General features: G+C 34.6%; 1 pseudogene; it reads right to left on the bottom strand.

Moving 5' to 3' along the window:
• Window positions 1-232: 232 nt before the first annotated feature.
• Window positions 233-802, bottom strand: LOC112857853 (deoxyhypusine synthase pseudogene; annotated as a pseudogene).
• Window positions 803-14,044: the final 13,242 nt, after the last annotated feature.

Raw genomic sequence — 14,044 nt, 5'->3', positions numbered from 1 at the left:
GTACATACTCTTCAGTTTTAAACAGGAAATATGGGAGTCTTAACCTTTTTGGACAGCCAGCATCTCACCTTCCTTCTTAGACTTAGGACTAGGAAGGACTTTTTTTTTTTTTTTTTTCCAGGCTCACGGAGACCATTTATCGTAGACCTGCTGCTGACCAAGGAGCAAGGGGAGGACTGGGTGTGCACGCTAATAAATAGAGGAGGGGAGGCTTCGCTGGTGTTGTAGCCATTCAGTCCTCATTCTTCTCAGGCGTGAAAGCATCTGTCTTCTGGGCGAAGGTTTCAGCCACAAGCAGGGGGAAGACCAGGGAGTCATGGCATAGACTTTGACAGGCTGTGTGTCCACCCAGATCTTGCCCCAGGAAACCGCTTCGTCTGGCCTGGCACCAGAATCGGAGCCATCAAATTCCTGGGCCGAGTTAATGTAGACATCATAGTTGGCCCATTCCACATGAGGTTGGCGTTGGTGATGTGGTGCTTGACCACACTCACGCCCAGGATGATCATGATGGTGTGCTTGGCAAAGATGGCCTGTGTGTTGATGAGCCTCAGGTCCTCAATGATGTCCAGGACCAGACCTGGATTCTTGTAGGAATGGAAGTAGATCATGTCGCCCAGAGAGCCATCTGTAAGCACTGGGCTCAACATGGGGATGTGGTTCTTCTGGGCCCAGTAATACACGGATTCTGGGTTGTTGATCTCCTTGCCCAGCTGGGCGATCATCTTGGAAGGTGTCCACTTCACACCCTCTGTGTTCTGCTCCAGCACCATCTGACCCAGAATGGGCATCAACCAGTCCTCAAACTAGACTTCCACAGACTAGGCTGCGAAGCAGAGTCTCCCCTCTACTACTGCAGTGAAAATGTCCAAACACAAGCTTTCCTGGCTTACTTTTACGCAGGGGTGGCAGACCGATTTTTAGGTGTCATTTATAGTGTTACAGTCACTGTCCTAGATTGCCAACATTCTAGAAGTCCTTGAAGACTCCTAAAATTTTCCTAATAAATCATGTTTCATCTAAATTAACCAGAAAGGTTTCTGTGGTATGGCCTTCAGAATTCCACGTACATAGTATAGTGAAAGAAGATAGAATTTGATGTGCAAAAGTGATTTTTCTTTCTGAATCTCAGCTTTTTAAACTATGGAAGTTGGGATAATAATAATGAGCTTGCAAGTTAATAGTGAGAATTAAGTAGTGTGATAATTGTCGAGTTTCAAGTGCTATTATCTCGTAACCGAAATAGGGTTGTATAGTTGTATGATCTGGTAACAGAAATAGATTTCCATACAGTTCCTACAACCTAAGGAATTCTTTAAAAAATTAAAAATAGGAGACTTCACAAATTTTCAGAGAAAATAAAAATTAAACACTGACTTTATCTTATAAGCAATGGGTTACAAATCTCTTTCTTTCTGACAAATTCTGCTTTTGGGAAATGATCTTCCTTGGAAGATTATCTCTCACCCTTGAGGTAATTTTCTCTACTCCTAAACAGTCCTTTCTTAGTGAATAGAATCCTATGGTAGAAATCAGCATTAAGGAGCATTTATTGAACATAAGCTCTGTTACCAGAAGTTTTACATGTTATTTCAATCAGTCCCTAAATCTGGCGTAAACTTGCTGAAAATGCCCACTTCTGAGACCCGAAGAGTAAAAATGTACTTTATTTTATTTTATTATTATTTTTTTGTACTGGCTGAAGTTTTAAAATCAGGCACACAAGGCTATTGGAAGCCATATGTTTTAATTTCAAGCCCAGGACACTTTCTACTTTTGCTTACAATAACAAAATACTCATTTTCCTGCCACCTCTTTTCCTGTGTGAGAGGTGAAGATATCAAGCCTATCAAATTCCTGAGAAATTCCTGGAAAAAAAAAAAGAAGTAGGTATTATTTCACTGATCTTTGAAATGTATTGCACACATTTATCAGTTTGTTGTTGTTCCTATTTAGTAGTGCAGTAAACTCAGCAGAAGCCAAAGGGGAAAGGAGAAATTCATTTCAATTTTGGGTGATGCTTAAGTAGAAATGTCTTTGATACATGGAGTTTTCCTCTTTTACTATAACTTTTTTGCATTTTATTGACATTTTATTAGGCCCATATAAACACCATTTTATTCCTAACCAGCTAAGCAGATTAGCTTAAATTTCAACTCATCCAATATCTAGCTGTGTAGGCCTAGGAAAATCATTTAAACTTTCTGTGCATTGGTGTCCTCATCTGTAAAATGAGGAAAATGTCTGCACAGACTTCATAGAGCTGTTGTAAGAATTAAATACTAGAAACATTTCTGTGTAGTGCAAAATGTCCATCAAGCATGTAGTGCCTAGATTATATTCATTTATATTTCTAAAAATAAAATATTAACTGCTTTCAACAGTTATTTTCAACAGAATGTAGTATTAAATATTATAAATATATTAAATATGTAATTTATATATATATGTTCAATATATTTACATATTTGGTCAAATTAATATTAATCAGTATATTTACATATTTGGTCAAATTAATGTTTCCTTTATAATTATATTCATAATTACTGACTGCAGAATAGTAAAACTAAATGGTGGTGGTGTCTTTTCTTGTTTTTGTTTTTTGGTATAATTGCCTGTTAATGACACTGCAGTTTTTATGCACTGAAATAAAGAACAATCTATACATTATTATAATTAATAATGGCTTGTGCCGATTGAATGATCAATCCCATTTGCACATTATTCTACCCCCAATACTGCCTAAGCTTGGCACAGGACTGGAGGATTATGGGTTCATTTATCAGAATGAGATCCAACCCAGCAACTAATTCCAATGATCTCTTGAACTAAAAAGGATTTTCCCTTCTATTTTTCTGGTGATTAAACCAGATTAGGTAAATATTCCTCTAAATCTATTGTTTAGGAACTGGACTCTTGATTCACAAAAATGCACTGGGAAGCAGAGAAAATAGGAGTTGATTTCCTTGCTACCTGAATATCATCAACTGTGCCTCTAATTCCATACCTTTTTTCTCATTAATTTTATATGAATATATACTGAAATGATATTTTAGTTATATTGAGTTATGAAAATTCATTTTATCTGTTTTTATTTTTTTTTTATTTTTTATGGAAGCATAGTTAACGATGTTTCAGGTGTACACCATCAGGATTTGACAATTCTATACATAATGAAATGCTTGCCACGTTAAGTGTAGTCAAGTCTGTCATCATACAATGTTATTATAATAATTGTGACTACATACCTTGTACTGTACTTTTCATCTCCATGATTTTTCATTTTACAACTGGAAGTTTGTACCTCTTAATCCTCTCCAACTACTTAACCCATTTCCCACTGCCCCCCTCTGGCAACCACCAGTTTGTCTCTTTATTTATGGATCTATATCCAGGTTTAATTTGTTTTTTAGATTCCGTGTATAAGTGACATCATATAGTATTTGTCTTTTTCTGACTGACTCATTTCACTTAGCATAATACCTTTTGCTGATGTTGATGGTGGGGGGGTCCCATGGCTACAAGGAAATTCAGGGTAAGGAAATCTCTTATCATGTCTCAGAATGCATCTGAGATGCTGACTGTGGTTGGGAAGCTAAATGGCATTAGGATATGAAAGTTAATAGCATCACACTCATTGCTTACTTCATGCTTAATTTTTTTGTTTGTTTTTATTTCTCTGAATTCTCTTTCTCCTCCCCTCCCACCCTATTCTTTTTTTCTTTTCATTTCCTTTTTATATTCCATTTCCTCGTTTCCATTCTCTGTGGTTTCTTTCAGTAAGAATTGGGAGACAAATTCTTAAATACATTTTCAATACAAGCATGTGTTCCTTTGACTGAAAAGATACAATGACTTTATTTTACTGTAAGGTATAAATACTACCAGCAAATCCTTTTCAGAGAGAAGAATTTTTAGGGTATTTAGCTGGTAAAGGGGCACTACAACCCGCTTAGAACTAAGACAACTTCAGAAGAAACACAAACATATGCTTCTAGGCACCTTTCTTGCCAGAAGAGAAACTTTTTGAAGTTTGTCACTGACTGAGATCTCTGTCTCAAATACACTCGCATTTATATTCTTTGACCCAAATTGTCATTTTCTTTTGATCACCCCGGGCAGAAGTTCTAATGATATTGTCTATGTTACTTCATCTTATAAAATAATTAGAATGGTTGCGCATTTCTGGTGAATAGTGAGTTTTCCAGTTTCTGATTGAGAACCACCCACAGAGACTTGGCTACTCCTTTTAACAAATGAAAGGGAATTTCTTAAATTTTTAGCTCATCCCCTGGTACATGGCAGAATGAAGAATCAAAGATCAGAGTTTTGCTTGGTTCAACCACCAACTGTCACTCTATTCTCAGTGTCATGTAGCCATGATACCTGGATCTCTGCCCATCCTGATTCTAGCCAAGAAGATAATTGCTTATACTCAAGCCTAGCATGCAGTATGCCTTGACTTCCTGTTGGGACCCATATTCAAAGAGAGTGTTGCCAGTTTCAACCTTTGGATCTAATGTAGTCGGTTTTATTTTATTTTGTTTTGTTATACATCTTGACACAAATAATTCCTCCTTACAGTTTTTGGAATAACAAGAATCCATGACATAATTTATTTGGAACCTTCCTCAGACATACCTGTAGACTGTGGGACAAAAAAAAAATGTATGCAAAGGATAGTCATGCTTGCTGGGGATCAGCATGCTATTTGCTCTGTTTTTATTTAATTTATTACTAATTGTAATTTCAAGAATATTTGTTTCACTGTATATCTGAAATAAAATCAGCTTGGCTGAAGTCACTCTATCAAAGAGTTTGAAAAAGTTTATAGTATGTTGCAGAATAAATTAAGCAATTTACTTGAAGGAGAGAATGTCTCCAAAAACTAAATGTCTCCATTATTAGAAGTTTGAGTTACCTCACTCACCCTTTTACTATGCTGTAATCTGACCTAACAACAACAACAAAAAGTTAGTGAAATATTATTAACTGTAAATATAATTAATGAATACAAAGGTCTTTCAAAGCACATTATATTTTATAATTATTTATAGTGGTAATAGAATAAAAATAATAAAAACCTTGGATGGTTGAACTTTTATTAATTGCAAGATTTTATAGTCCTTGAAGTTATTGGGTGTTGTTTTATTTTTCTCAGAAACAGCTTGAAACTTCTCATTTATTTTATAAAATGCCAAATTTTGCAGAAGTCTATGAAATTGTCATGATTTGCCCCACACCAGAATTAAATGTATTTCTCAGAAATGAATTCCACTTAAAACTTTCTGATTAACACAATTACTTCTGAGTGTTCTTAGAAACAATTTAATTTAATAATTCCTGCTTCAGAAAAGTGAGATGTGGATAAAGTGTAAAATAAATTTGATAGTTTACCCTAAATGGTGTGGGAGATTGGACCATGGACTCAGAGTTTGTAACAGAGGAGGAGAAGAATTATGGAAACAGTCATTCTAACTACAGGGGTATAACAGTTGTTAAAACCCATGGCCCATGGCTATTATGGACCACACTTAGGAGAATGGTAAGTAGATCTTGGAGGTAGACCGTGTGTGTGTCCCAAAGTAAATCTGTTGAATGGTATGTGCCCAAACTCTTGCACCTCAGAACATCCTTATTCCTATTTGGATAAAACTATCATTGACTGGAAAAAATAGATACTCTACAGTGCTTGTACTATTAGCATCTTTGCATTACTAGAAGATGATGGTAAGGATGGCACCAAAGCCAGACAGTGTTTTATAATGGTAAGGAGTCTTTTTTTGTTTTGTTTTATTTTATTTTATTTTATTTTATTTTATTTTATTTTATTTTATTTTATTTTATTTTATTTTATTTTATTTTTTTTATTGTTGAAACAATGTTTTATTTATTTATTTATTTATTTATTTATTTATTTATTTTTCAATATATGAAATTTATTGTCAAATTGGTTTCCATACAACACCCAGTGCTCATCCCAAAAGGTGCCCTCCTCAATACCCATCACCCACCCTCCCCTCCCTCCCACCCCCCATCAACCCTCAGTTTGTTCTCTTGTAGCAACATGGATGGAACTGGAGAGTGTGATGCTAAGTGAAATAAGCCATACAGAGAAAGACAGATACCATATGTTTTTACTCTTATGATGGTAAGGATTCTAATAGTTTAGAATGCTATCATAGAATTTGTAAATCATCACCAAGAACTCGTTACTTTTTGCCCTCTTGGACATTTGATATTTTGAAAATGAACCACACTTACACTTTTGCAGTGACAGCAAACCCTTCTCATGACTATCATGTCTTGGCTACTGACCAACATTCCAACTTCTCTGGTGTCACTTTCTACCTTGCTTACTGCATTGCAGATACATTGTTTTCTCACATTTTCCTTCCTTCCTACCTTCCGTCCTTCTTTCCTTTCTTCCTTATTTTATTTTTTTTTTCCTCTCTCTCTTCCTGTTTTGGAATTAATCTCTTTTCACATTCAGGCCCTGCCTGACATGTCACTTATTTAGAGATGCCTTCTCTGCCCACCTCATCTAAATTAGGTTTCCCCATCTCACCTTCAGGTATATCTGCCTCAGTACCTCATTTTCATCAAAGATATATTAAAATGAGAAACTATATTTATTTATTGTATACTTCTTTTTGTTCCTCTCCTCTATTTGAATGTAAGTTACATGAGAACCAGAATGGTTTCTATTTTATTCAAGGATGAATTACCAGTACATGGTAGAAAGTGAATGCGTAACTTCTGGGGGGAAAAAGAAAATTATGATTGGATTTAACAGCTTTAATGAGAAGCAAGTCAATACAACCTGCTACACTTTTGTGCTATTCTAGTGACCTCGTGGGAAACCATGACTACCTGAGACATGTGGTATTAGTGAAAAAGTAAACCTTTATTTCCCTTTAGATCAGGGAATAAAATGTGTTTGGGAAGAAACTCAAACTTCATCTAAAGAATATTGTGTCTACTGTTGTCTAGAAAGATTGATGAGAATGTTAAAGAGTGAAAGAACAATGTCTTCTAGCAAAATTAACTTTGTTAGAAGAACTTTACTCCCTTTGGATTTTTCTGGAATTAATATGGAATTCTCACTTATGGCTGATAGAGTAGAACTGACTCAAGGTTCCCTGTCTTCTAGAAAATAGCCAAGCACTATTAAAGACTATGAAGAGAAAGTGATCATAAATAAAATATTCTTTTTAAAAAGAGAGCATATCTTGGGATGCCTGGGTGGTTCAGTTGGTTGAGCATCTGACTCTTGATTTGACCTCAGGTCATCATCTGACGGTTCGTGAGTTTGAGCCTCACATCGGGCTCTGCAATGACAGGGCTGAGCCTGTTTTAGATTCTCTCTATCTCCCCCTCTCTTTCTGTTTCTCCCTTTCTTGTGCTCTCTCTCTGTCAAAATTAATACACTTAAAAAATAACATAAGAGCATATCTGTAGTTTCTGAATTGGTTTCAAATTCACTGCAGCATTTCTCTGACAGTATTGTATGAGAGATTCTTTTTGGGAAACAATGGGCAATTTTGGGGAAAAAAGAAAGCAACGTTGAGAACTTCAGCATTGAAGTTCTATGACACTAGAACAAAATTTGCCATTATTGCTTTCAGATAATCAAGAAAAAATAATATTTGGGAAGAAAAAAGTCAAATTGGTTGTTTTGTACAATGATGATAGAGCTGTTGTCTTGCTAAACATTTGGTTCTTTAAAATGTATTGTAGTGTTCTTGTGAAGACAGACTGATTCATTAACAACATGTTATACATTTCATCAAAAACATAACTTTTCAATAAAATGCCTCCCTGTGATATGGTGTTATTCTTATTAAATTCATTGGTCTGATTCATCAGCCATGAGTTTTAAAAAATGAGAAAACAAGACCACAATTAATCTCATACATAAAATAATTCTCCACAGCTCTAGGGCTGCCATATGTTTTTAGGCTACTGATATTTACATATATCAGAATAATTAACTCTGGTACATGAATTCTTATGACTGTCTAAAAACATTTTGAGGGTATACACTAAAGAGTTTCTTTTTTCCAAAACTTCCCATGAATCATTTTAATAAGTATAACAAAGATGAAAACTATACACTTTCATTCATTTCACTTTTCATTAGAATCAATGAAATAAATATTGCTTTCTCTGAAGAGCGATCAACATGGTTTCTTCTGAGATACTTTCATTTTCTGTTCTTAGGTTTATGTGTATATATGTTTGTATGTATATATGTTTATGTTAAAAAATGTGTATGTTCCCACTTAAATGTGGAAACAATAAACCATATGGTTTCCTTCTCTATAAGTGAACTTCAGAAAAACTTTTAAAGTTCCTAAGGGACGATCATTCTTTATGAGATGAATATTCACTCAAGCCATAGTTCACACTTACTATCAAGGTTGTTGATCCCATTTCAAAGGATGCTCCATGATTCCTCTTCCTGGTATAAGTCTACTGTAGGCACAGAGAGATACCTGTCTGTGCCCATGGATTTGGAGAAGAGGCCTCTGTTTTGCATGCTCTTCTCTTTCTGGGTTCGCATAAATTCTAGATGATTCATAACTCATCTTAACTACACTCTGAGCCATGGATTCACGTCTTTCTCTACCTACTGCTTAAGTACCTTGATGAGGGTATATAACTTACGGTCATTCAGAACACCGTGGTTCCCTTTCCTCAGTAACTTGGCTCTATTTTGGTTCTCACAGTTTCTTCACGTCCTCTGGATCTCAGAAATGCTTGTCATCCAGGCCTTGGCTTAAACTCTTCATGTCAAGACAACCATCCCAAGCCTACCTGTTCCCTCATCAAGGTGGTCCTAGCTTCATGGAGAGCTTGGCTCCCAGTTCTGAGCTCTTCCACAGAGGAATACCAGATCCCTCTCCCATTGCCTGCAGACCCTACACTATTCATGTTTATTCTCTTCTTAGACATCGCAAGCCATTCTCTCTCCTCAGCTACAACTAACCACTAGCAATTCCTCTTCACAGGGAAAACTTTCAGGGTGTTTACCAAGAGGCATTGCTACATGATTTAAAAAGCAGACATCCAGAGTGGAAAGAATTTTCTAGGTACTTCTCTTGCGAAAAATAATTTTGAAAAGATTATCTATAAGTGACAGTGAGGCTGCTAAGTAAAAGACACTATATATATATAAATACATCTTCAGTCCTGGCTTCTATCTTGTTAGGTACAAGATCCATAGGAATTTTGAGATTCTGTTGTCGTTGACATAATCAAAGTATGAAGATAAGTTTCCTCCATGGGGAAAAAAAAAGACAAATGAACATTGAGGACTTGAAAATACACAGTGAATGTGTTATTCTGAGCTGAACATGCCCTATTTTTACCTGAGGTAAAAGCTTCATGGCCAAGCCTTCATAATAGAGTGGATACAAAGAAAGAAATTGACTTAACCAGTAAGGAGAGGTACTGGGGAACTGTTTTAAAAATAGACGTCATGTATCATACATTGTGCTTTGTTTGGATAGAAGCCTTCTACTTAACATAGAGGCACTATTTAACAATCATTAATTTTCCAATATTTTAAACTAGGGTGACATTTTGGTTGTTGCTTGTTCTTTGTTTTGTTTTGCTTTTTTAAAGTTTATTTATTTATTTTGAGAGAGAGAGAGTGAGAGAGCAGGGGAGGAGCATAGAGAGAGGGAGAGAGAATCCCAAGTAGGTCCCATGGTGTCAGTGCAGAGCCCAATTTCAGGGCTCAAACCCACGAACTGTGAAATCATGACCTGCGCAGAAACCAAGAGGCTGACACTTAACCAACTGAGCCACGCAGATGCTCCTTGTTTTGCTTTTTTAACATGGATTCGCTGATTGAAGGGCTGTGTTTCTTATCTTTTATAAACTATATCCATAATACACTGTCTTTAATTTCCAGGTTGTCTGTAAGTAAAATGAGAACTCAGACATATTGGCAAAACAATCCAAGATGAGAATCCTCATAGATGTTACGTTCTCCTTCCCAATCTTGTACATTTGTGTTTTTCTGTATATGATTCAAGGCTTTTTATTTTTCTTTACAACTTGCTTTGAGTAGTTTGAAACCATTAAGTATAGTTTTCTAAAGAACTCTTCCCATGTTCATATTCCATTAGTTGTATAGATAATAAAAGAAGTAATAAAAAGTACACCTGGAAAAAAACAGATTTGAGAAAAAATACAAATTATTCTTGGTAAGCATGCAGCTTATCTAGTGGTAGCAGAAATGAGAGAATATTAGACCATAATTTAGTAGCTGGGAGCAGTGCTTGGGTGATGAACATAAATTATGAGTTTTGCAAATGGGGATTCTTAGTTAATCCAATAGGTTAGTTAAGTAGAAGCCAGTTAAAAGGGCTTCTGCTGTATTTATACATGTTTTTGTATAGTAATATCAATCACTCATATATTATATAATTCCTTTTTTCTCTTAGCTTAGTTGAATTCAAGCACCTTCTTGTGGACACATACTCAGTTAAATATTGGGAATATCAAGATGAATGAGGACTGGACCCTGAATGCAAAAAGAGTCATCCAAAAGGGGCTAACAAACATTCATCCGTATTTTCTATGAAGTGCAAAAACTAATAATATAAGGCATTACCTATTAGAAATAGGCCTCCATGCCATTTATTTTTATGTCAGTTTTTCTTCCAGTGTTTTTATGTAATGTTTTACTGTATAATTTAGAGCAAGTGTTAAAGACATAAGAACCCTTATCACTAATTGTTAGTCTACATTAGTTACAATTCCTTTAAATGTTCTTCACTCCAGTATGAGGAGGGTTAAATTTAAATCTTCCTCAATCTCCAGAGATTTCTGAATCATATATGTAGTTGTTAAAAACTGAGCAGGATAGCATCCAGTGCTTTGGCAGATGGCTTTTTACTTACGAACTTCAGTATGCTGTATGCCCCATTCATAACCTCTTCTAACTCTGATAATGAGTAGATACCGTTATTTGGCCTTCCAGTACTCCTGGTCAATATTTGGCCAATGTTATTTTTTCCCTGATTTTCCTTCATATTTTTGAAATTTTTACTAAACACAAAACGGAGTAATTATTTCATAGTTAACATAATACAATTTTTTAAACCTGTGCAACTAGGTCAATTTTATTATGTTTCAAGACTATGAAAGTATTTTACCATTACACATTTCTTTAGTGGTTCCCTTAACAATGAATGTATTAGTTTTTTTAGGTCATTTTCCAAGCTGCTTTTAGTTTCAATTATGATTTTGTGGAACATATTTTTTTTAACACATATATAAGAGAATATAAGACTTTAAAAGGAAATGTAAGTCACATTCTTTAGAATTGTCTTTCTGCTCATACCTGGTATTTTTTAATGATCCAGTGCCTGACATATACTTGGCACTCAGAAAAGTTTGTTAAATGAATGCAACTGAAATAACATAATTGCTTATTTAATACGTATCTTAAATGGTTTTTTAAAAATAAGATCTCATTTTTAAAGAGAGATAATAGAGAATTTAGAAACGGAAAAGTAATGTTAATAGGAACCATAGCAATTATCTAGATCACCTTCTCCAATTTTCAAATGAAACTGATAGCCAAAGAAAGTAAGTGATTTAACTAATGGCATGTTTAACTGAGTTCAAATTTTTATATGTATTACTAAGCCATGTGGTTTATTTAGTTCAAAGTTTCCATTCAACCAAGATGTATTGTGTAATGATGAATAAAGGCACTCTAATAAGTGCTTAGCTTTAAAGAAAAAAAAGGGGGGGTTGGGGATGAAACACAAAATTCCTATCCACAAAGAGTTTGTAAACTCTGGACTAGTATTTGGGAATTACTGAGATTTAATTCTCAGACTCATGACTGGAGTCTGGGTTGGAGATACTGATTTAAGACTTACTTATATCCAATTGTGAACTGAATTAATATAGTGAATGAGATCACCTGAAAAAGGAAATTGAAAAAAGAAATAATTGACCTAAAGGTGGAGTCTTACTGGAAACTTGTTTATAAGATGATATAAAGAGTTGAGGATGAAAAAGCCATTTAGAAGGAGGAGGATCAGAAGATAATAATTCTTTGAAAGTCAAGGGATACAGAGAGTCAACTAGTAGGTGATGGATAGTTTTATATACATTGCAGAAAACCCAATTATGATGAAGACTTAAAAGACAACATTGAAATCAGGAATTCAGAACCATTGAAGATTCTTGTAAAAGTGCTTTTACAAGGGTAGTATGTTAAGGGCCATAAAACAGATTGTAAAGAATTTTGAAGAGAAGGGAAGGAAGATAAGTCAAAGGTCAACATTTTCCAGAATTTGTTCCACTAGCTTCATAGGTTTTAATAGCTATTACTTGAAAAATATAAAAGAGAAGGTTGGGGAAGAGATCAGTTGTGAAATATCTTAGGGAAATAATATAAAAAGTTAATTTTGCTGCAGGACTTCTTGGAAAATTTATTTGGCAATGGGAATGGAGAATACCCACGAGAGGATGTATTTGGTCATTTACTTTCTTAAATAAAAAAAAAAATTAACACTTTTTGAAGTTAATATTCTACATTAGTCACTTGGGAAATTTTGTTTTGTAATGAAAAGAGAAAAACCAAAATATTTAACACTAACAGAAAAGAAGGGAAGGAAAGAGCAGGAATTAAAAAAACTTTTTCCCAGTTTTATTGAGATATAATTGTGTAACACTTAAGGTATACAGTGTTGATTTGTTACATTTATATATTACAAAATGATTACCACCATAGTGTTAACTAACACTCCCCTCATATCACATAACTACTATTTCTTATTTCTGGTGAGAACATTTAAGATATACTGTCTTAGTAACATTCAAGTATATTAAATAATTTTATTAACTATAATCACCATGCTGTCCATTAGATCCCCAGAACATTTTCATTTTAAAAGTGGAAGTTTGTACTCTCGTTATGATCTTCCCTTTTCCCCTGCTCTCTTGCCCCTGGTAACCACCATTCTAGTTTCTGTTTCTATACATTATTTGTTTGCTAGTTTCCACATAGAAATGAGATCATACAGTATTTGTCTTTCTGTGTCTGTCTTATTTCATTTAGCATTATGCCCTTAAGATCTATCCATGCTGTCACAAATTGCAGGATGTCCTTCTTTTTTCATGGTGTAATAATATTTATATATATCCACCCCACATCTTCTTTACCCATTCATCTTTGGAGGGACACTTAGGCTGTTTTCATGTCTTGGCTATTATGAACGATGGTATATTGAACATGAGAGTTCTGATATTTCTTCAAGATCCTGTTTTCATGTCCTTTGTGTATATACGCAGAAGTAGAATTGCTGGATCATATGGTAGTTCTATTTTTAATTTTTCTGAGGAATCTTCATACATTCAATAGCAGCTGCATTAATTTATGTTCCCACCAACAATGCATAAGGGTTTTTCTCCACTTCCTCTCTAACATTTCTCTCTTGTCTTTTTGATATAACCATTCTAATGTGCAAGGTAATGTCTTGTGGTTTTGATTTGCATTTTCCTGATGATCAGTGGTGTTGAGTACATTTTCATGTGGCTGTTGAACATCTGTGTGTCTTCTTCAGAAAACATTAACAAGTTTGAAATCATATCAGGCACCTTTTCTGACCACAGTAGTATAAACTAGAAATCAATTATAAGGAGAAAACTGGAAAATTCACAAATATTTGGAGCTTAAAAATTCACAGATATTAAGCATGCTACTGAGCAACCAGTAGGCCAAGGAAGACACAAAAGAGAAATTTAAAAAATCTTCAGACAAATAAAATTACACTATACCAAAACAATGGCACACAGCAAAATGCAACATATTAAAACTTATAGTACACAGTTCTAAGAAAAGGGTTTACATAGTGATAAACACCTACAATAAGGAAAAGATAGATCTCAACTAAACAACCAAACTTTACACCTCAAGGAACTAGAGAAAGAAGAACAAACTATATTCAAAGTTAATAGAAGAAAAGAAATAACAAAGATCATAGCAGAAGTAAATGAAGAAGAGACTAAA

This window comes from Puma concolor, chromosome A2 (genome assembly GCF_028749965.1).
Source record: "Puma concolor isolate L17-30 chromosome A2, mPumCon1.1.hap2, whole genome shotgun sequence".
NCBI lineage: Eukaryota > Metazoa > Chordata > Mammalia > Carnivora > Felidae > Puma > Puma concolor.
This window is presented reverse-complemented; position numbering and strand designations above follow the sequence as displayed.